The sequence below is a fragment of the Bactrocera dorsalis genome, chromosome 3 (assembly GCF_023373825.1).
Source record: "Bactrocera dorsalis isolate Fly_Bdor chromosome 3, ASM2337382v1, whole genome shotgun sequence".
Taxonomy (NCBI): Eukaryota; Metazoa; Arthropoda; class Insecta; order Diptera; family Tephritidae; genus Bactrocera; species Bactrocera dorsalis.
Window position 1 is genome coordinate 45,663,489 of NC_064305.1, and position 24,317 is coordinate 45,687,805.

Here is a 24,317-nt window from a genome sequence, read left to right on the forward strand (position 1 = left end):
GAAAAGGCATGTTCGTTCATGAATGCAAATGTTGTTGTTGTTTGTTTACATGTGTACGCACATTTTTTGTTTTTTTTTTATAGTAGGGGGAAGCATCGAAAGCCGGAGTGCGGAACTTTAATCCGTTAAACCTAACCTACTCCCAACTCAAGACTCTCCCACGGGACCACTGATTAAGTAGATATGTACATATGTAGACTTGTATATGCATTATTTGTGTGGGTATGTCATACGCTCACATGTATGTACAATAGAGCAGTGCGCGCACATTATATTACTGAGAAACGATAATTTCATGATTTGAATTTGAATTGTACTTACTAATATGCAGATGCGTATGCAAATTAAAATGAAATGTAATAATGTAATTATAATATATTAAGTTTTTTAAGATATTATGACAGTATATCATAACATATGTATATAGCATATCTACATAAAAACATACATATGTATTTGTGAATTTATAATATACTATCAAAAATAAAAAAAATATTTAATAACACATTAACTACAAATATTATTTTGAAAATAGCATAATTTAATAAGGATATGACAGGGTTTGCATATCAATTAATATGATTGCATGTAAACGTATTTATAAAATTATATGCAAAAAGCCAACATACGTCTGGAATAGCAATGTATGTACATACATATATTTCTGAGCATAATTTTTATTGAGTGTTCAGATCTGTTCACGCGGCACTGTTAACACGTTGACGGACACTTGCGTCTATAGCCGTCAAAGCGAAGTTCACTATGTGGCATGACGGCGACAGCCGTCTAAAACGAAACGGTCGTTTACAGACACTGCGGCGATCGCAGCACAAATGTGCATTTACCGGCGTACAAGTAGAAGCCTATTATAAACTAACATTTCGTGTAAAACTCCAAAAAATACTTTTTTGCGCACAAATAATTGCTGATTTGAATCATTAAGCTTGTCATTTACGTTTTTAAATTTGTGCTGTTATAGCTGCCATCGTCCCATTACTTCAAGTCTAGAGTGCGCTGGCGCCATGACGGTTATGGCCGCAACCTAATTAAAGGTGCTGAATTATTCAAAATTAAGTTTATTTAAGCAGAAATAGTAAAACTATACTTTAAATATTCTAAAAATTACAAAAACACATAGTGTCAATTTTCGAACTTTACTTGTTCCTACTGTCCGTCAATGTGTTAAAAATCTCTCCTTTTGAGCTTGCTGTGTTGAAACACAGAAACATTTAATTGTTGACAGCTGCTTTGCTTGCACGTGTTTTGGATCGTCTCGATTTTTACCTATCAAAAAAATTGCACCGTGATAACGCCCCTGCTCACACATCGTTGCTTGTGCGCGACTTTTTGGCCAAAAACAACACACTAATGATGCCGCAGCCACCGTTTTCCCCAGATCTGGCCCCCTGTGATTTTTTCTTGTTTCCTAAATTGAAGAGGCCCATGAAAGGACAACGTTATGGTTCTCTTGACGAGATAAAGACGGCATCGAAGGAGGAGCTGAAGAAGATAAAAAAAAATATTTTTTGAAGTGCTGCGAAGATCGGAAAAACCATTGACACAAGTATATATTATCTCATGTGATTACAAAATAGATATTCATGAATAAATAAATAATTTTTGAAAAAACACAAAATTCGCGATACTTTTTGAACACACCTCGTATATTATAGATTAATATCACAATATATTCATAATAATTATAATAATAATAATAATATGCATCTATATATGTATATTAGAAATAATTTATATAGATACATACATATATATTAAATATAATATATATATGCATCTACATATGTATGAATATTTGATAAATATTATATATTCTTAATAATATTCATAATAACATATGAATGTTACTGATATTCATTCACCATATACTGCTTTGTTATTAACAATTATACCTTATACCAGGGATGGGCATATTAGCCCTCAGTGGCATTTGCCCGTGCGGACACGAGTGCACATTTTGAGGGCTAGGTGAGGGGATCATCGCGGGCAAACATGAAGAGGGAAGTAAGAGCAACGTATCCACACCATGTTTACAAATGACAGCGCACGCATATATGGGGAGTTGCACTGTGGGTAATAACAGTAAAATTGCCTAACAATTTTAAGTTTCTTTGTAACTACTATAAATTTATAAAATGTAAGACAAATAACAAAAAGTATAATAAATATTTGATTTTAGTAATCATTTTTTTAATATGTCTTTATATCAGCATTTAATTATGTTTATTTGAAATAATAAATTATATGTTTGGTTAATGCCATTTGCTATAGCTCCACGCATTATTGTACCAAGTACCAAAATTTAAATCAGATAACCTACTTCTTATTTTATATATAATTTTCGAAGCAAAAAGTTTCATACCAGGTTATTTCTTTAAACTTCCTTACAAAAAGTAATTTCAATAATAACTTCAGTTTATGAACCACTGTTTCTTCAAATACATATGACCAAATGAATCTTATGAGAGCGCAATGTAAATAATTAGCCAACAACCCTTCTACCACCCGCCAATCCTAGAATTTCCAACGACTCAGCTGATTGCTCTCTCACACCGCAGGGTTGCCAGGCTCGATATACTGTAGTAATTACAAAAATTGTCTTCAATATATTTGAAATTTTCTTAAAATAACTCAAATTCCGAATCGAATACTATTATTTACAAATATGTAAACTAGTTTTAATAGTTTGATTTCAGTTTTGATATTTTTTATTATGAAAAATTATAATTGAAAACTTAGATGTGTACAAAACTACATATGCGTATTGAGTAATGGCAACATTGTTCGAATGAAAACGAGAACAAAACGCTTGCCGCTCGTGGCGAAGTGAGAAGATGTGTCTGCCAATAGCGTTTGTATTCTATTTGTGTGCTTAGCCACTCTCAATCAATAATGCCATACCGCGCAAATATTGTATATTTTTATTTGATGATTTCTTATCTTTTGAAAATATGTGTTCCCTTTCTATAGCGCATATTATTATTTTAATACATTTCCAGAGGCAACTTAGATTTTTAAAATTTAACAAAACAATTATAGAAAAAAACCTCAATTAAATAACAAACAACAAACTGAAAATATCACAAATCATATATTTATATAAGCATTTTCATTAAATGGAACTGCAATATGTTTAAACACAATATGTAAATATAACGGTCACAAGTATATTTTCTTTTTTATATATGCAGATATGCATATGTACGTATAAAAGCCCACAACTTGAGAAAAGTTTGCCCAATTGTATCTAAAATGAATTTTTACAACTGGCATCACCACCATTAACTGATCGATCACATGTACATGTGATGTACAGTGGTGTGAACAAAATAGGAACAAATATGGGTGTTGTGAAGTTTTAAAATGTGCAGTTTTCTTATTAAATAAAATTGTTTTTAGATACAAGTATAACTTATATATTTTTTCCTAACAGTGATTAGAATTTCCCACCATGCAAAGGTAAATAAAAACAAATTTTAATGCGAAACTCTAAACCCTGCAAATTATGTTTACCTCTTTTTGTTCGCACAACTGTACAATTCCGATATGAAGTACCCTGTAAGACGGGTAGCTGTTAGCAAACGTGTAAGCGAATTGTTATTGTTCACTTTTGCATTCGTTAAAATATTTGTTACTTTTGTTCAGAGAGTGGGAAAAAAGTAACACATAGCTATTTGATGTTCAATGGTTATCTCGCTCTAACCAATGGCAAATATCGCATGCTGCCTTGTTCTAACAGAATACACACATTTGTTAGCAAATCTCTTCACAGTATGTTACGGGTAACAAATTATTTTGTTAGCGCTTAGTTTACCCATGTGTTATGGATAACAAAAAGTATTTGTTACCTGAATATCTGTTAGTGTTATTATTTTGGTTATCAGTTTGTTACCTTTAACATATAAGCATGTTAGGAAGAACAAGCAGTAACAAGATTATCTGTTACCCATTTGTTACTTCTAGCAAATTAAATTCTTTTAAATAAAATTCAGTTTTTTATTATTTCTCTTTATTTAATAATAAAATCAAAATAAAATGCACAATCTATAACAAATATTTGAATGAAATATACACTATTTAACTTTAATAATTTAAAACATACTCCATTATTTGGTTGCTGCACGCAATAGATTTGAATTTTACCAATGGTCCAAATGATTTCTGTAATATTAAAATTTTTAATTATAGACACAACATTAAATTCACAATGCTTACCTTTTTCTCCTTGTTAACCTCTTTCGTTTTCTCTATATAAAAGAAATTAATAATATATATATATAAATTAGAAATTAATTATAAAATATCATATTATCAAATAGCGAACTTACCTCTTTAAAATCCAAAATAAACTGCGCTTTTCGTTTATTCTTCTTGAAATATTGGGTATTCGCCTCTCCTATTCTAACAAGTTAACATTACAATATGTTTATAATGTCGATAGTTTTTCTCTATCTTACTTACGTATTCTCCCATTCCATTGAAAATTCCAGAAAATGTAACAGTGTTAGTGAACAGCTGAAAATGTTTCAATGTGTTTGTGCAATCTGTTACCTCCGTCTTGCAGGGTAAACTTTCGCTCTTTAATTTGTGTACAATGTCAGTATTGCCGCAACCACTCTGCCAGGGATAATGGGATGCCCAACTTATTCCAGTGTGAGAGCGCCTCAAAATAAGCGTTTTTTATAACATTTTCCATTGTGGCCAGATCGAACAAAATAAGAATTTTTGGGCATTTAAATTAAAATGCCCAATTGCACTTTCCACACCACCCAGGAGGTATGCAAAGCGGCGCGTTACCGAAGTTAGTTTTGGGTGCTCGGTTCCCCTTTAGGCCTATATCACCCATTAATAAGTTTATTTACGTCTCGTCTTCAAGTACGGAAAACCTGAGTGTGACAAATATCGCCACAATCGTCTTAAACTGTTAATATTTAACACCCACCCCTTTATAAAACTAAAATTATTAGTTGTGTTGCTTTCTAAATCGTCTACGACGCGAATAGTATTTAAAACATGTTCTGCCTCATTTAAAAACTCTAACTGTTCAGGGGAACCTACAAACACTTTTTTAGTGGGTACAACAGCCTCAACGAAACTGCTATTTAAAATATCAAATAATTTATTAAAAAACGAAACGAATTCCGCGGTATTAATAAAGCTCCTACTATTCGAGCTTAAGGCTCCCGAGCTATATAGGGACAACATACCAGAAGCGACCGTATTACTCAATACTTGAGACGCGAATTTAACCTTCATTTTTTGGAAGGATAAATATGAGCATCGGTTAATTTATGCGCACACCGATAACTAGACTTAGAGTCGGTTTCATAAAAATGAACAATATCCGACCAACTTACCCGACTATTTTTAAAGAAAACCGTATTTTTTAAATTTTGTAAACAGTTACAACTAGTTTTTTATCAAATGGGGGCTATCGTAAAAAAAATACACCTCCTTGCCATTAACATTAAAAAAAGGCCGTGACGCTGAAACACCTAACAAATTAGCGAAATTCTGAAAATTGGTGCCCTGGTCGCAAACAAAATGGCAAGGAATTAGTCCTATATTTTGCAGTTGGGTAACGGCTTCAAAAATGTATTTTTTGAGGACATCCCCTTTGCAGGAACCTTTCACGAAAAAATAAGCCTATAGGTGGAGAGCCTTGGTCCCACCCTTGCACCATTATAGTCATTGCAATAGTAGTAACAAAGTTTTCCAAAGTACTTTCGGATGGAAAATCTAATTGGTGCTTTAAATGCCGATAAGCAACTGGCGATAGAAAAAATACACCCAAAGCTATCGTTTTAAAAAAATTGTCATATCGCCGACCATGGGTACGGCGATTACTATTTATAAAACTACTCCTAATGCAAGCACCTAACTGAGGAGGAACTTTGCTGCAAACTAAAGAAAGAGGGTCTGACTGTTCCCTCAACGAGCTATTCCTTAGCTGTTCCCTACATCTTTCTAACTCTGCGGCCATTTCAACTAACTGGGCCTTTAAACTTCTATTTTCCTGCTCTTTTTTCATCTAACTTTATTTTCAAAACCCTATTCTCTTGCAAAAAGTGTATATTTAATGAATATTTAAAGTACGACTTTTTTATAACTATCATAAATATTCAATTATAAATTGTTACTTTAAAATAATTTATTTAATTAATTAACGGCAATGGCAATAAATTGACAGTTACGCTCTGAACAAGTAGAGCGCGACAGACTGCAAGCGACATTTGTCAAATATTAAAATACACATGTTCTTAAGGACACAGTTATTGAGGCAGCTGCACGACTACATAACTGTGTCCATAAAAACGTGTGTATTTATATTTGACAGATGTCGCTTGCAGTCTGTCGCGCTCTACTTGTTCAGCACATCACATTTAAAAACACACGAAAATTCAATTTAATTATCCAAAATTACTATTTTCATTGCACATTCGAAACACTGAATTCATAGAAATTTTTCACGAATTCACAAACACCACATTCCTCCCTCGTTGCAGCCAACAATACACTTTCTCCAACAGCTGGTTGTTTTCGGCATTTTATCTGAAAAATAAATAAAAAAGTATTAAATAAATGCAAGTTTATTTATTATTAAATTAAAATATACTCACATCTTTCAATTTACGTGCTGTTGCGCCTTCCCTTTTCTTCGAACTAATGGCCGTTACAAATGGAGACAAAAAATGAAAAATGTCTCCATTCGAATAATAATTTGGCGGGATTTTAATCTGGTAGTCCCTCTTTTCCAATTGCTAAACGTTAAAACCTCCTCAATCCAGTCAACTGTCAAAGTTTAGGTGGTTTTGACGTTTAGCAATTGTTCTCTCACTTCCAGTGAGAGAGGAGTTGGACATCTCATTATCTCTGCACTCTGCGATGAACATTAAGTTACGGAGGAATGTAATTGATTTTTTTCGCAACTTTTCGCAACCTGTTATGCCCTTCTCTCCGTAAACTGATATTCCCCTAATCTAGCCTCCGTGCGCACTTTGCTAACTTTGCGGGCTAAAAATGTGCCCATCCCTGCCTTATACTATATGATTAATAAAGGGTGATTTTTTAAGAGCTTGATAACTTTTTTAAAAAAAAAAACGCATAAAATTTGCAAAATCTCATCGGTTCTTTATTTGAAACGTTAGATTGGTTCATGACATTTACTTTTTGAAGATAATTTCATTTAAATGTTGACCGCGGCTGCGTCTTAGGTGGTCCATTCGGAAAGTCCAATTTTGGGCAACTTTTTCGAGCATTTCGGCCGGAATAGCCCGAATTTCTTCGGAAATGTTGTCTTCCAAAGCTGGAATAGTTGCTGGCTTATTTCTGTAGACTTTAGACTTGACGTAGCCCCACAAAAAATAGTCTAAAGGCGTTAAATCGCATGATCTTGGTGGCCAACTTACGGGTCCATTTCTTGAGATGAATTGTTGTCCGAAGTTTTCCCTCAAAATGGCCATAGAATCGCGAGCTGTGTGGCATGTAGCGCCATCTTGTTGAAACCACATGTCAACCAAGTTCAGTTCTTCCATTTTTGGCAACAAAAAGTTTGTTAGCATCGAACGATAGCGATCGCCATTCACCGTAACGTTGCGTCCAACAGCATCTTTGAAAAAATACGGTCCAATGATTCCACCAGCGTACAAACCACACCAAACAGTGCATTTTTCGGGATGCATGGGCAGTTCTTGAACGGCTTCTGGTTGCTCTTCACCCCAAATGCGGCAATTTTGCTTATTTACGTAGCCATTCAACCAGAAATGAGCCTCATCGCTGAACAAAATTTGTCGATAAACCGAATTCGAACCGAACACTGATTTTGGTAATAAAATTCAATGATTTGCAAGCGTTGCTCGTTAGTAAGTCTATTCATGATGAAATGTCAAAGCATACTGAGCATCTTTCTCTTTGACACCATGTCTGAAATCCCACGTGATCTGTCAAATACTAATGCATGAAAATCCTAACCTCAAAAAAATCACCCGTTATTAATGAAGATCGTGACGTCACCGGGCCTGAGTTCAGCTGGCCAAGCTGACCTCGAGTCCTCAGGCAGTTGTGTTTATTGCCCTACAATAAACAAACCCATAAGAAAATTTAGGTATTAAAATTAAATATTTATCTAACTATATTTATATAAGTATTAAATATTTATCTTATTACTAGCTGACCCCGCAGCCGTTTTCCTGCGTGAAATTACATATGTATGTATGTGTTTTGAAATGAAAAGAAAGTTAAATTTATCATTTCTTTTATTTTCAATGTAACGCAGTTTGATAAACAACATTTTTTGGTTTCTGTTCCGGTGCGTAAATGTACAGAGAAGATAGTTTTCCAACTCAAGCAGCAGCTCAAAATTTATGCCATACACTTCTAGCGACTATCCTTGCGTCCTGATGATTGTCATCTCAAATGCTATTTTTACGGAATCCGTTTGAACTGAAATGGAAAATCGTGAGAACTCAAACAAATTCGTAGAATCAAGCATTCTGCCCCCTTGTATTCGATAGCTGCGTCACAATCAGTCGGGTTCCATTACACAGTTTCGGCGCTAGTAGATTGCGAAGCATAATAACGACAGACCAAACTTTGAGATGCAAATGATGCGGTGGCATACCAAACAATTCTCCCGGAATTTGAGTTTGAATCTTCCAGTTTAAGTCATCAACATCGGTATTTTGGGCAGCTATCATTGCACGTGCACTCAGGGAATCGTAGTTAAGATAATTTGGCCAATGTTCGGATAAACATTCGTGACGAGTTCATCTTTCGTGAATCGATAAACGGCAGATGGAATAGATATCAAACCACCGGAAGTATCAACCGGAATTTATCCATATTCAATTTTTAGATGTAAAATGTCTTCGGCAATTTCACTTTTATTCGTATCCCATAATAGACGCGGATTTGAAGGCTGGTATGTCGTGATGATTATCGTGAAAAGTGTGCGAACTTCATTTGCATTCCAGTGATTATCATTTTCCAGCAATTGTAATTGCTGGTTTGCTTCTCAATAAGTTGCACACACCGTATCATTCACAGTACGCAATGACTCAAATGATGTTGTACCGCGTACATTTATCAATAGCAACTGAAGGTAGAAATAATCGTCGTTTTTTGGGTGGATTGTGTAAATTCATCTTAATGCATTAGTTGATAACACACCTGGATGTCCATTTACTGGTTGGCCTTGTGTAATTATTTCTTCAACGATGCATTCCATGCATAATACCCAGGTATTTCCGAATCTCCTCGCAAACGGATCACTGACGAAAGTTGGGCAAAAACTCGTAAATGTTAATTTTGTTGCTGGCGTGTTGGAGTGCTGGCGTGGAGTGTTTCCATTGGCTGTACTGTATTCCCTGGGTTGAAATTAGAGATGAGCGATATTGCGATTTTTAAATCACCGTGATTTCAGTGATTGCTATTTTTAAATCACTGTGATTTTATATTGCTATTGCGATCCCAACTAAGTCGACGTTAAAACGGAAACCTTTTGTTGTTGTTGTTGTAGCGGCAGATTCTGCCGATTTGACAGTGTTTGGCCGAATACAAGTCCGGGTCCCGTCCAGTTACGTACACCCGACTGTCGTGGGAACGACTGAACCTTTTGTCGTTATTGGCGGTAAATTCTATTTTGGTTCCTGTAATTCGAGTCACTGACGAAAGTTGGGCAAAAACTCGTAAATGTTAATTTTGTTGCTGGCGTGTTGGAGTGCTGGCGTGGAGTGTTTCCATTGGCTGTACTGTATTCCCTGGGTTGAAATTAGAGATGAGCGATATTGCGATTTTTAAATCACCGTGATTTCAGTGATTGCTATTTTTAAATCACTGTGATTTTATATTGCTATTGCGATCCCAACTAAGTCGACGTTAAAACGGAAACCTTTTGTTGTTGTTGTTGTAGCGGCAGATTCTGCCGATTTGACAGTGTTTGGCCGAATACAAGTCCGGGTCCCGTCCAGTTACGTACACCCGACTGTCGTGGGAACGACTGAACCTTTTGTCGTTATTGGCGGTAAATTCTCTTTTGGTTCCTGTAATTCGAGTCAAGTTTTTACGCCTTTCTTTTCACTACATTTTCGCAAATGTTGGAGCGGTTCGGCTACCTGAAACTTAGAGCTTATTGCATAGTTCATTTGTATGTTGGTATGATCCGCTTTTAAAATTTTCAAAGAAAAACTATAAACTCCATAATCCATCAGAATGTTTTGAATACTCGCTAATAATATTTTCAAGACCAAATTAATAACGGGAGTTTCCTAATCTTTGGGAAAATATTAAAAACCTGTAATTTTTTTATTCCATATTTTGTCTGAAATTAATTAGTTACAATTCTTGTTTTCATCACAAAAAGCTTTCAAATTTGGTTTTAACAATAAGTAAAATTAAAAATTGTATTAAAACAAATTAAAATATTCCATTTTGATTATATTTCATCTACCACTTCAAACATCACACTTCACTTCTTTTCCTTGATACATTTCCTGCCATTATTAAAAATTATAAGAATGTTACACTCAAAACTTCAAACCGCTATGACGCCAAATAGCATATACGATATATACAATACCCTGAAGAAAGTTGTTACTTTTCTGCTATTTGCTATTGTGATCGTAATTCACAGGTTCGAACTGCGATCACAGTTTCGAACTGCGATCGCAATCACTGGTTCGAACTGCGATCGCAATCGCAGTTCATAGAAGCGAACTGCTATTTATAAAAAGTGATCGCAGTTGCGATTTGCGATTTTTCAATCACAGTGAAAAAATCACCGGTAGTGAAATATCGCTCATCACTAGTTGAAATACACTCTTTGGACATTCTCCAAATTAACTGCGAGACGCACAACAGTCGGAAAACGTTCATAAATTGCAAAAAAGTGCAGTTCACGTATCAACCGTATCGTTCAAGACCAATAACCACCATGTTGCTTCCTTTGGTGACGTACTTACAAACGTATTTTATTGATTACAGCAAACTGCAACACTCAACATTGAAATGCGCTTTGAATATGAATTAGACAATAAAATACTTCGATATTCACTCTTCTAAATTGAAAGCTGAATATTCTGCCATTCTCGTCTAGTCAGCAACGCCGATAAAGTGGATATCCATCATTTCTAGTTTGTGTTTCCGAAGCACGTGGATAGCGTTTGGTGCATTTATTGTCAGACATACAAATCGAAGTGGGATTGTGGTATCCGCAAGGCCCATGAACCATAATGGTTTTCATCACTTCGTATAATACTGGATCTTTCTCTGCATCAGGAATTTCAGCAGAAATGATTTCATCAATTTGATCTGGTGTAACCACCATCCAAAAAGGAATGTGTGCGTGGGGCAAACCTCTCTTTTGCCACTCAACAGAGTACATACATCTAGCATCTAATAGCACCATATATACGTTGCTTCTAGATAAAGTCCATCGAAGCTGTTGCTTGAAAAGTCTTGATGTGACATCGTGACGATCGCTTGCTGATTGACCGCGATCCATAATACCGCACGTATGCCATCGCATCTTGGGAGTACTCGGTCAAGTGCCTTGCGCTGCTAATGTATGTTGATGCCAAAAAGAACTCCGACCGATATTTCAAATTTCAATCTGTAATTGATCACTTTGTGTGCAACACACATAACATTTTCACTGAATAATTTTAAAAAATTTTTGAAGCAAACAACAAATTTGAACGATTCAAATAATTGAAAAACAAAACAAAAAAAATTGAAAAAAAAAATTTGTATGAAAAAATTAACTTTTTGGAATCGTCCAATTTTCCGACTTTTCCTCATGAAAAGTATTTCGTTTTTTTATTTCTAAACCTTCCCCGATCCACACAGAACATTCTCTGAAAATTTCATCAAGATTGGTTCAGTCGTTCCCTTAGCGTTACTAATAAACAAACAATCATTCGTTTGTATGGGAAAAAGAAAAAGGGGTTTAGGGGTTTTCCGGCAATTATTTGGATTTTTCTTGCCGTAGAAACCATTCTTGAGCCCCAACGAAGATTTTAAAAAAAGAATTGGCAAAATTGGTCCAGGCGTTTTTGAGTTATGCGCTTATCAACACATTTTGCGATTCATTTTTATATATAAGATAAATATTTCAGTACCCAACAATCATCAGAGTGGTCACAAAATATTATTATTGAAACTGGACATCACTAAGATCAGCTAAATACAAGACATACTATTGATGTTATGTAAGATTTTTATAATATAATAGTACCAGAGTAAAATTTTCATTTTAACATTTATTAACATTATAATTTTTTTTACAGTAAATAATAATAATAACGAACGACAAAAATGGTACAGAGAGCGGAACGTAGAAAAATTGAAACAGCGTGAAGCGAAGAGAAGGAAACGTATGTATTAGGGTGTGTCATTCTGAGGCAACCTTTTTTTTCAACTGAAAAACAGGCTCAAAACTTTCGAAAATGTGAAAAACAACGTCACTCAAAAGATGAGCTCTTAATATTAATATTAAGAGGTGCCTCTTTCAAATTTTCTGCTTTCCCTATAAATAACATGGAAAAAAATCATCTTTTTTTGGTGGTTATTGTGCGGAGGTTATTATATGTGCACCCATGGCTGCCAGTGGGGATGGTAAACTCGATTCCCATTCTACTCGAAAATCGAATTTTCTCGTAAAATAATCGATTTTTTGTAATCGATCTTCAGTAGTCGAAGTCAATTAAGAAACTTCTTGACATTAGAAGAAGAATTTCAGCTGGAAAAAAACAACAATCCGAGAGAATGTACTACAAGATATGGAACAACAATAGATGCTGTATTTATTAGATATCTTGATAATGTGATGTCTAATACTTTTGTAACATACTTCAGTTATTATCGACTAATTGTCGCAGTAATACCGTCAGAGGCAACTTCGAATGTAACTGTTATGGAAGTCACTGATGAAAATAATTGAGTTTACGTGATTTTAAACAAATATTCGGATACAATTTTGTATATAAAGAAAATAAATGTTTATCGAATAAACGATCTATCATCATTTTCTGGAAAAAGTTCATAATATTGTATTCTTTCATTGTGTACCATATTTAGTTCCTGTCATAATCTGTAATTTTTAGCCTATTACTTCTATAAGCTAATTTCGATGTTTCACATCTGCCAACTGACAGCTCACTCTTTTTTTTGGTTTTCTTCTCATCATTAAGCAATAGTAATGATGCCGATATTCTACACATTATTGCATTATGCAATGTGGATTTCGTTTCAGCCAATACCGCTGTTTGATATTGTTTAAATGAGTTAAGCATCCACCCCCTCTACCCGGTAAAACTAGCGCATCCTAATGCTACAGCGCAATTCACCACAGCTGATACCACTCAACACAACTCAACACACATCCACATCAATCAACCCACATAACAAAAAGGCTGGGAAAAAGGATTGCGGATTCAATTCGATCATAAACTTGCGCAAGTACACTACGCCTTGTCGGCGCCTCACAATTCGTCTCTCACATTCGCTCGACACTTCGTTACATACAGTGCGCACAGCAACATACATACGTTTTTTCGTCACCGATCTCGCGCTGCAATCAACTCTCGCTTGTACACTGTAAATCGGGTCAATCCTGCATGCGGCGTACAAAAAAAAAACGCATAAAATTTGCAAAATCTCATCGGTTCTTTATTTGAAACGTTAGATTGGTTCATGACATTTACTTTTTGAAGATAATTTCATTTAAATGTTGACCGCGGCTGCGTCTTAGGTGGTCCATTCGGAAAGTCCAATTTTGGGCAACTTTTTCGAGCATTTCGGCCGGAATAGCCCGAATTTCTTCGGAAATGTTGTCTTCCAAAGCTGGAATAGTTGCTGGCTTATTTCTGTAGACTTTAGACTTGACGTAGCCCCACAAAAAATAGTCTAAAGGCGTTAAATCGCATGATCTTGGTGGCCAACTTACGGGTCCATTTCTTGAGATGAATTGTTGTCCGAAGTTTTCCCTCAAAATGGCCATAGAATCGCGAGCTGTGTGGCATGTAGCGCCATCTTGTTGAAACCACATGTCAACCAAGTTCAGTTCTTCCATTTTTGGCAACAAAAAGTTTGTTAGCATCGAACGATAGCGATCGCCATTCACCGTAACGTTGCGTCCAACAGCATCTTTGAAAAAATACGGTCCAATGATTCCACCAGCGTACAAACCACACCAAACAGTGCATTTTTCGGGATGCATGGGCAGTTCTTGAACGGCTTCTGGTTGCTCTTCACCCCAAATGCGGCAATTTTGCTTATTTACGTAGCCATTCAACCAGAAATGAGCCTCATCGCTGAACAAAATTTGTCCGAAAAAAAAAAAAAACCGAACACTGATTTTGGTAATAAAATTCAATGATTTGCAAGCGTTGCTCGTTAGTAAGTCTATTCATGATGAAATGTCAAAGCATACTGAGCATCTTTCTCTTTGACACCATGTCTGAAATCCCACGTGATCTGTCAAATACTAATGCATGAAAATCCTAACCTCAAAAAAATCACCCGTTACACTGTAAATCGGGTCAATCCTGCATGCGGCGTACAACAATTAGTTTGACCGGGATTCTTCCACTTTTCATCCAAATACGATTAATTTATTAAATCATATTTTGGCATGTAGCGAATGCCATTTTATTGTTAAATACGAATTGTCAATATTTATCTTGTAATTAAATAAAATTGTACAGAAAAATATAAGAATATTTTTCTTACCCTCGTTTATTCATGGTCCTTCGAGCCATAGTGATAGGCACTATGGATTAAACAAAAAACTTCAAAGCAACTAATTTTTCAACTAAATACATATGTATATAAGAACATACAAAAGATAATAATAATTGTGCGGTGACTATAAAAGTGCTCTTTAGTGGTAAAATAAATATATATACAAACAAACAACACCATAAAAGTGTGCAGTGCAAACAAAAACCAAAAAAAAAAACAAACAAGTAGAGTGCAGTGACCTCACCAGAACAAAAAAAAAAACAATAAAGAAAAAACCAACATATACATATGTATATACAACAAAAAAAAACTTCAGTATAGTGTACTAAAAAATATATTTGCATATATTCGTACGTATGTACGTAAGGAAATTTATGAAAATTCACGGTGGTAACAGAGAATGTGAAGTGACAAAAATAAAACAAATTAAATAATAAATCAAAATATACAAAACAGTCAACAGATACAACAGATAACATACAGACATACGGGCGTGAGACCATAAAACAAAACATAAATAAAAACAAAGTTAAACAAAAAACGGGCTCGAACAAAAAATATAGCCACTAAACATAAAGCAACAACATTACGAGGCATACGAGCGTGCTACATGCACATAAAATATATTTACATTATTCCCTCAAAGGAAACCACAATGAGCGTATTATGTCCTTTATTAATTTAATATATGCACATATGTATGTATGTATGCCCGAAATTGCAGTGTTATTTAATATAATTATATATATAATATATATATTGAATACATTTTGATCGTTTGTGTATTGGAGACCATTGCACGGAGTGATGCAAATAGCAATTTGTTATCATTTCTCTTTTCTCTTTGAACGTCATTGGTGATTGATGTTATCATAATCGATTTTTGAAAATATTAATTTCTTCGCATTTTTTGGTGAGTATTTTGATAAAAATAAATTAATTTTCGTTCTAATCATCGTTTTAATTTGAATATTTTGTTAAACTAAATTTAAAAAAAACAATATTACTGAGATAAAAATCGATTGTTTTGCTAAACAAGTGTTTTGATTGTTACAAGTGACATAATCACAAATTTGATATTTTGTGAAAAAAATTGAAAAATTGAGTGAATTTTTTTTGTTTAATGTCCGATCAGTGAGCTAAAAATTACTTGGATTTTTTGGCCAGTTTTTAATTGAATTTTGACACATTTTCAGCTTTTCGAGTCCAGAATTTGCTGGGAAAATCAATCGCAAGTACAGCGAGAACTAGAGATTGCAAATACAAGGGAACGTGTTGCAAGATCGGGTTCAGATCGTAGGCCGACAAGTATTAATCAAAATGTTAAAAGGCGTCCCGCACAAATCTACGTTAATGGTGTTTGTTGTTGTTGGTGCTGGATTTAGATATAATCACGCAATTGATTACAGTTTGCATAAGTTTGTGGTTATGCGCATAGAATTATGATGCGACAAAATCAGGAAAATCATATTTTGAAATGTCGGAGACTCTTTCATCAATATGTCGTAGACATGTATGCAAAGATAGAAACAGAGCGCTTGAACTTTACTCAATTCAATCAACGGAAGTTGCGATCAGAAGAGTGTATACATCTCCCCGATGCAATCAATAATGATGGAAATGTTGACAATGTTGGACAAGTTGTTATTATACCAGCAAGTTACACAGGCAGTCCAAGGCACATACATGAATATGCACAAGATGCCATTTGCTATGTTCGTTTGTATGGTCGACCAGATTTGTTTATTACATTTATATGTAATCCACAATGGGACAAAATCAATCAATATTTATACGAAGGGCATTCTTCTACAGACCGTAACTGGACGAGTATTTAGACAGAAGCTGAAGTCATTGATGGATTTTATTGTTAAACATCAAGTTTTCGGCGAATTCGATGTTGGATGTATTCGATGGAATGACAAAAGAGAGGATTACCACATGCCCATATTTTGGTATGGTTAGTCAACAAAATAACAAGCGATCAAATAGATGACATCATCTCAGCAGAAATTCCTGATCAGGAAATCGATACAGGTTTATTTGATCTTGTTACAAAAAGTATGATTCATAGACCATGTGGTGTTCTAAATATTAATTGGCCATGTATGAAAGATGGGATATGCACGAAGCGGTATCCCAGAGATTTGATTTCCGAGACAATTAATGGAAAAAATGGTTACCCATGGTATCACCGACGCTCAACAGATGATAATGGCAAATCAATAAATCTACGAGTCAATAATCTAGATATTACAGTTCATAATATGTGGGTTGTCCCCTTTTCGCCAATACTATCAAAAGCATTCAAAGCTCATATCAATGTAGAATATTGCAATTCTGCGAAATCGATTTAATATATCTGCAAGTATGTAAATAAAGGCAGCGACATGGCTGTCTTTGGTGTTGCAGAGAACCAAAATTATGAAATAACACAATATGAAATGGGAAGGTAGCAATGAGGCAGTTTGGAGAATATTATCGTTCTCAATTCATGATCGGAATCCGACAGTTATTCATATGTCAGTACATTTGCAAAAGGGACAACGTGTATATTTCACAGTTGATACTGCACAGCAATTTGTAGAGCGACCACCATCAATTGTTTCGTATTGTGTCAAAATTATCAATTTGCCAAAACATTGCTTTATTCACAAGTACCAACATATTACACTTGGAATGCATCTGGAAAGAAATGGAACAGACGTAAGCAAGGAAGACCAGTTCAAGGTTTTGCTGGCATTTTTGAAAGTGATGTCATTGGACGTCTTTACACAGTGCATCCCAGTCATGCTGAATGTTTTTATTTGCGTCTATTATTGATTCATGTTCGTGGGCCTACATCTTTTTTGAGTTTGAAAAGAGGTAACGGTGTCACACTTTTCGTCAAGCATGTCAGGAATTGCATTTACTGGAAGATGATAATCACTGGGACGCGACACTTAGGGATGCATCAGCAACAGGTTCTCCTCATCAAATACGAACATTATTTGCTTTTATTATTGCAACATGTTTTCCATCTGATCCACTGCAATTATGGGAAAATTTTAAGGATTTTATGACCGAAGACATTTTGCATCGAATGCGCCGAATTGCAGGAAAGAACTATTTAATTATTACACTTGAAATGTTTAATGAGGCATTGATTATCATTGAAGATATGTATTTGTTTGGTAATTGCAAATAAAGCATTGACACAATTGGGTTTGGCAGCTCCAAATCGACCAATGCATGATGCATTCAATCAAGAAATAAACCGTGAAAAACAATATGATTTGAATGAGTTGAGCACATTTATAAACTTGAATTTGCGTAAATTGAATCCAGAACAGAGACACGCATGTGATACCATAATGGAATCAGTACGAAACGAAACTGGAGGAATGTTTTTTTTAGACGCTCCAGGAGGAACTGGCAAAACATTTCTGATTTCCTTGCTATTAGCGACTATAAGATCACAGAGTTTCGTCAGACATTGCCTGTGAATTAAAAGCATGTTTAAAGTCATCTTATTTATGGAGACATGTAAAAATACTCAATTTGATTACAAATGTGCGAGTACAAATTCAAAACGATCCATCGGCCGACACATTTTCAAGGCAACTGTTGGCAATAGGCAATGGTCAACTTGCTGTTGATCGTGAAACTGGCTTAATCACTTTACCAGATAACTTTTGTAATATTGCACCAACAAAAGAAGAATTGGTGTCAAGTGTTTTTCCAAATATTGCAGAAACTTATCGCAATCATAATTGGTTGGCTGAAAGAGCTATACTGGCCGCTAAGAATAAAGATGTTGGTCAAATGAAAGCAGACATTTTAAACCATGTTCCTGGGTTACACATATCAATCAGTTGGCACTGTTACGAATCAAGACGACGCTGTTAATTATCCGACAGAATTTTTGAATTCATTGGATCTACCCGAATTTCCACCTCATCGTTTACAATTGAAAGTGGATGCTCCCATTATTATGCTTCGAAATATAAATCAACCACGATAATGCAATGGGACAAGATTAGCGGTTAAAAAGGTTATGAACAATTTGATCGAAGCAACAGTTTTAAAGGGGAAGTTTAAAGGTGAATATGTATTGATTCCACGCATTCCAATGATTCCATCAGATTTACCTTTGGATTCAAAAGACTACAGTTTCCAGTACGTCTTGCATTTGCTATTACAATAAATAAAGGGCAAGGGCAATCGTTGGAATTCTGTGGAATTAATTTAGAATATCTTTGCTTTTCACACGGCCAGTTATATGTTTCGTGCTCACGTGTTGGCAGTTCTTTTTATCTACACAACAACTCATGGCAAAACCAAAAATGTTGTCTACGAAAGAGCTCTAAGATAGTTTAAGTGATACATACTCTAAGATTGTAAGAAACTAGAATTAAAAGTTGAATAATAGGGAACAAAACCAACTTTATTAAAAACAAGTGTGTTTCTTTTCTTATTTTGTTTTGCCGTGCGAAGCAGGTACCGGGCCCGCTTGTATTATATATAAAAAGCATAAGAGCTTATCTTTGTGTTATCAAAACACCAAAAGCAACTAACATCCAAGCAATTACGAAAAATTTCCGGCAAACCCTTTTTGTTTAATAAAGCAGTAAGCGGGATTGTATATAATAAGCAAGCAAAGGAAAAATAGCAAGTCTTAAATAAAGTAAAAGACAAAAATACAAACAAAATAAATATAACTATATGTACATACATATATTCATATATATTTAGTGCAAACATATACATATACCTCATCATTATACAAATAACATACATCAATATGTATGTATAATTGCCAAGCGCAAAATATATATTTATATATTCACATATTTCTATAATTACTATGTACAAGTGGATAGTTGCTTACGTATAAAATATACATTAGAGGAAAAACTTTTTCCAATTCCATTTTCAATCTCTCTCTCTTTTACGGTAAAATTAAATAATATTTACGTATATAAGTTAACACAGCACTTCAGACAATTCCCACCATCGGTCAGCAACTCAGTACGAAACTCGAAACCCAGCAATAGCTGACGTCGCATCAGCAATATTAACGGCTTCACACGCGCATCCGATTAACTGCTGACTACAGGGAACGTGACCCGGTACAAGCGTAGGTTTAATTTAGACTTAAGGTAAAAATTGTATTCAGTCTTAAGACAACATTTTTATAATAAAGACGCGGACGCGAGTCCGCTATCCCTTTTTTAAAAATCAAAACCACAAACTAACGGTTTAATTTATGTAAAAAAAAAATAAAAATAACAACAAAATATAAATACTTTGCACGAACTATGCAAAATATATATTAACACATTTGTACATACACATATCGCTGGCTAAGGGTGCAAAGTGCCCAAGTCCATTTTTTGAAATTTTTCAGGAGAGACGAAAAACATTTTAAATATTATTTTTGTTAATATTTTTTAAAGCTGTATAACACAATGTCTTTTTATATTCGTAATTGATGACTCAAATACAATTTCAATTTGAAATAAGCATAAGATACTTGTTTATGCCTATTTTTGGGACTTAGCCCATTTTCTGCAAGAGTTTTATTTTTGTATGGGACTTAGCTCTTTTTATTGTTAAACACTTTTGTATTTTCTCTTCGCCTGAAAAGAAAACACCACAAGTTTTATTTAAAGTTCATAGAAACTTTAACTGTTTAATCAAGTTTAATTATATTTCACTTTCTTTTTTAAATTTTTTAAAACTAAAAAAAAAAATAAATATCTTAAATATACAAAAATCAGTCATATGTTCCAGTTATCAAAATCTTAAACACTAATTATACAAAATAAACACAATTCATTCGTGTGGCAACTCGTCGTAAAATTTATGGTAGTCTTTTGGCAATGTTACTTTTAAAGATTGTAAGTCTTCATATTTCCTTTTTGAAATAGGCCTTTTTTCATGGTAAAGCTGATCCAGGTTGGACCACATTAATGGGGCTAAATGCATACATTTGCGCTGTGGAAGAATTTTCCATTCATGCGGAAATCTTAATTTAAAAAATATTTCTCCACCTGGAGTATACTTCAGTGCTCGAATATCTGTCAGTTTCGAATCACCTGTACCACGACCAGGACGCATGGTTTTAAAAAACGATACATTTTTAAACGATTTGAAAAATGTATGATCTAAATAGGTCACATCATATGGTTCTGGTTTCTTCCGCGCACCTTTACACAAACCAATATAGTCGGCTGGTACATAAATGTCTTTATTTTTTAATGCACGTTCAACTACAGAATATACGCTATCAGCTTCCATTTGCGTATGACCTATTTCAAGTATTTTTTGCTCAATCGTAATTGTATTATTCATCGATGTATTAAGCAAAGCGTTTGACATAGTACAATTACGGTTTTGGTATGTACACCCGTCACTGTAAAAAATAATGTTAACCGGGTTATTTTTGTCTTCCAAATTATGCAGTATATATTTTTCAATGAAATAAGCCCAAATACTAGCGAATTCATCAGCAGTTAATCCGCCTTCGACCACGTGCCATAAAAAGCAGTACGCTTTTTGATTTTTCAAATTATAAAATACTAAGTTATGAACTTGCAACTTAGAGCGGTAATAAAATGTACTGACATTTGATTTCGGTGACGATAAAACAGCTTGAAGATCAACTGTAAATACGAATTGCGCGGTATTTTTATCTTTGGTTTTTTCTTCTCTGGCTTCTTTCTTCTTTTCCTGATGGAGCAAGTAATCTTCCTCTGAAATATTTCCGACACGATAACGCGCGCAAATATCGCACTGATCTTTTCTCGGCGCATACAAAGATAATTTTTTGTTTTCAAAAATGCCATTAAAAACTGTCATAGAAAGAGGTTGCTTTTCGTGTTCAGTACACCAATTATTTTTATAGAAATCATAAAGCTTTGTTTTAGACTGCCATTCTGATAAAAGATATTTTTTTGTGGTTGTAGCTCGACAATAATGAGATTCTGTGGCTGGAAGACTGTCGAAAAACATACTTAGTTCTTGCTGCTGTACACTTTGGGTAGCCATTCGTCAGTTGTGTTTGTTTGAATTGGATACAGAAAAGGGCGTTTTCAACCATTTCAAAACAGTTTTTCCGCTTATGCCCAATGTGTTTAAGAAGAGAGTGCGACACACACGCAAAATTGTATTATTGGCTTTAAGGTGATACTGCAGTGTTTGACTTCTCTTGGATGCGTTTTCTATGCGACGATTTCGAGGTCTTTTAGTTTGAATACACTCTATCAAAGTATTAACGTAATTTTTTTTTGTTTCCAACACATTTTTCAAAATTCCTTAAATATTTGTTCTCTACATGATTCTGACAGTTGTGCGCATTTCATGATTGCAGTCTCACCTTTGTCCAAACAATTACATCTTTGCTTGAGAGTGCTAGCGTCTCTCATGTTATTGTATTGCCAAACGTAACCTGTTTTTTTTTTGCCGAGGTATTTTTTACCACTTTGGCGAAAGACTTTATTTTTTTCAGAAAAGGAGGAACTGGATTTTGTTTTTAATCTTCGTTTACGTGTTTTACTCTGCTCTGGTAACTCAAATGAATTGTCTGAACTGCTGTTAAAACCATAAGGCACTAGTCCTACAACACCATCATCTGCTTCAATTCCAAAATCAGGGCACTCTACTGCTTTCGGTTGAATATTATAATTTTTATCAGCACACATTATCTGATATAATAACAATAATTAAACTTTAAATATTAAGAAAAAATAAGTAACCGTATTGACCTTCCACTTATGAGCAATTTTATAAAACAAATAAACAAACTTTACTGAATGTTGCGCAAGTTCCTATGAAACAGCTGATGCTGTGTACGTTCAGTGGACTTAGCGCGCGCTTTTTTGACAACTACGGACTTAAGACTTTTGCTTACCAACACTATACAACTTAGAAAAAAAATCCCTTTTTTTGTTTTTTAACCCATGTATTTTCGAATTATCTTTCGAACCGCATCAAAATCTCATTTTTGGAAAAAATGGACTTAGGCACTTTGCACCCTTAGCCAGCGATATTATAAGTCCAGATTGGCAACTTTACGGCAATACCTCTTGTTCTTTGGCAAACAAAAACAAGCAGGATTGCGTACAAAAAGTGAATTGATCGCTCTAACGAGCTCTCAATTACTTAAAACAAAAACAAACCGAACAGAATTACAAGACATTACAGCTTATTCCTTGCCAGCATATAGTACATTAGCACAAACAATTTGTGCATACTTAGGCACAAAGCGAATTGATTTCTGAATAATTTGTTGCCCTTAATTTGGGCACAAAAGTTTTAACCACTTTAACATAAATTATTTAATGCACTTTAATGGGTTTACAATCATTTATTGTACTTTAATTTATAAAAAAATAACAAATTAGATTTAAATTTAATTATTTTATTTTATTATATTTGAACGGCGAAAGTATGTAGGTAGGTGTACGGAGACCACTGGGGGATCGCAGGAAGGATTTTCGTGGCTCCGCGTATGATCGAAACGTATGTGTGAAACGAAAGTTAGCGGAAATTGCGACGCGCGGGATGGGTGTCGGAAAACGAATGTGTGTGCTGTAAATTTGTCCATCCTTTTTGTTGATGAAGTTGATGTATAGGTGTGGTGAGTTGTGTTGGTGTTGTGTTATGTGCTGATGTTTGAGTATGGTGTCATCGGATGTGGTGTACTGCGCAGTGTTCCCTTAGAGTGCGCCAGTTTTTCCCAGGTTGAGTGAGGGGGGAGGCTTAACTCATTTAAACATCCTGGGCCCCCTAGGCGAATATTTTGCCTAGTATTTTACGCATATGCTGTTGCAGGCATTTCGCCGTACTGCTGATGGAGTAGCATGAATTTTATGGATGAATAATGGCGTTGTAATATTCTCATATTTATTCGTGTATGAGGAAAGCAGCTTTTGGTTTAAAATGTATCACATGTACATACATATTTGAATATGAATTTTAAAATGCAAATAGATGCTTAAGAGAAGCAACTTTATTTTGAGGGTTTATTTGATTTTATTGACGACGTATCGATTTATTATGCGGATTATTTATTGTTTGGCTTTTCTGTGTTATTGGCAATTGTTGCAATTTTTGTATGATGTTTAATTTATGATAGTAACTCCACGGCTGGCCAGAATGGGTACTCCTTAGCCCTGGTGTTAGGACTGTGACATGACTATGAGGGATCTTGCGAGAGAGTGGCCGGTAATTGCGAACGGCTTCATTATAATTATAATTTTTGAAGTGGGATGTTCAAGATGTACAACAGATTCTCTCCAACTATCATTATGAGAAGCGCTAATGTTGGTGCGATAAGAGCTACCTTTGCTTTTGTTAAGTCTAGGTGCGTGACTGTATCGCATTGGGAGTATGGTGATCCCTTGACTTCCTTTTGATATTGTATGTATTTTGAAAATGTATGAAAATGTCGATTTTTCGACTTTTTGATACTATTGTGTATATTTTATTTTTAGTACGTACTAATTTGGCGTTTAGTAGCCCGCTTCCGCTCTAGGATTTGTTCAGAATTATTTTTTCATTATTGGCGAAAGCCA

The 24,317-nt window shown here is 34.7% G+C and overlaps 1 protein-coding gene and 1 long non-coding RNA gene across 19 annotated transcripts in view; one reads left to right on the forward strand and one right to left on the reverse strand.

Moving 5' to 3' along the window:
• LOC115066185 (synaptic vesicle 2-related protein) overlaps positions 1-24,317 on the forward strand; it is a 795,221-nt gene that overhangs the window by 376,047 nt on the left and 394,857 nt on the right. The gene's annotated exons all lie outside the window — the stretch shown is intronic.
• Positions 1,921-4,596, reverse strand: LOC125777208 (uncharacterized). Its single transcript, XR_007422163.1, has 4 exons — positions 4,480-4,596; positions 4,347-4,414; positions 4,234-4,265; positions 1,921-4,179 (listed from the first exon to the last, which is right to left on the reverse strand). It is a non-coding gene; the product is annotated as an uncharacterized LOC125777208 (long non-coding RNA).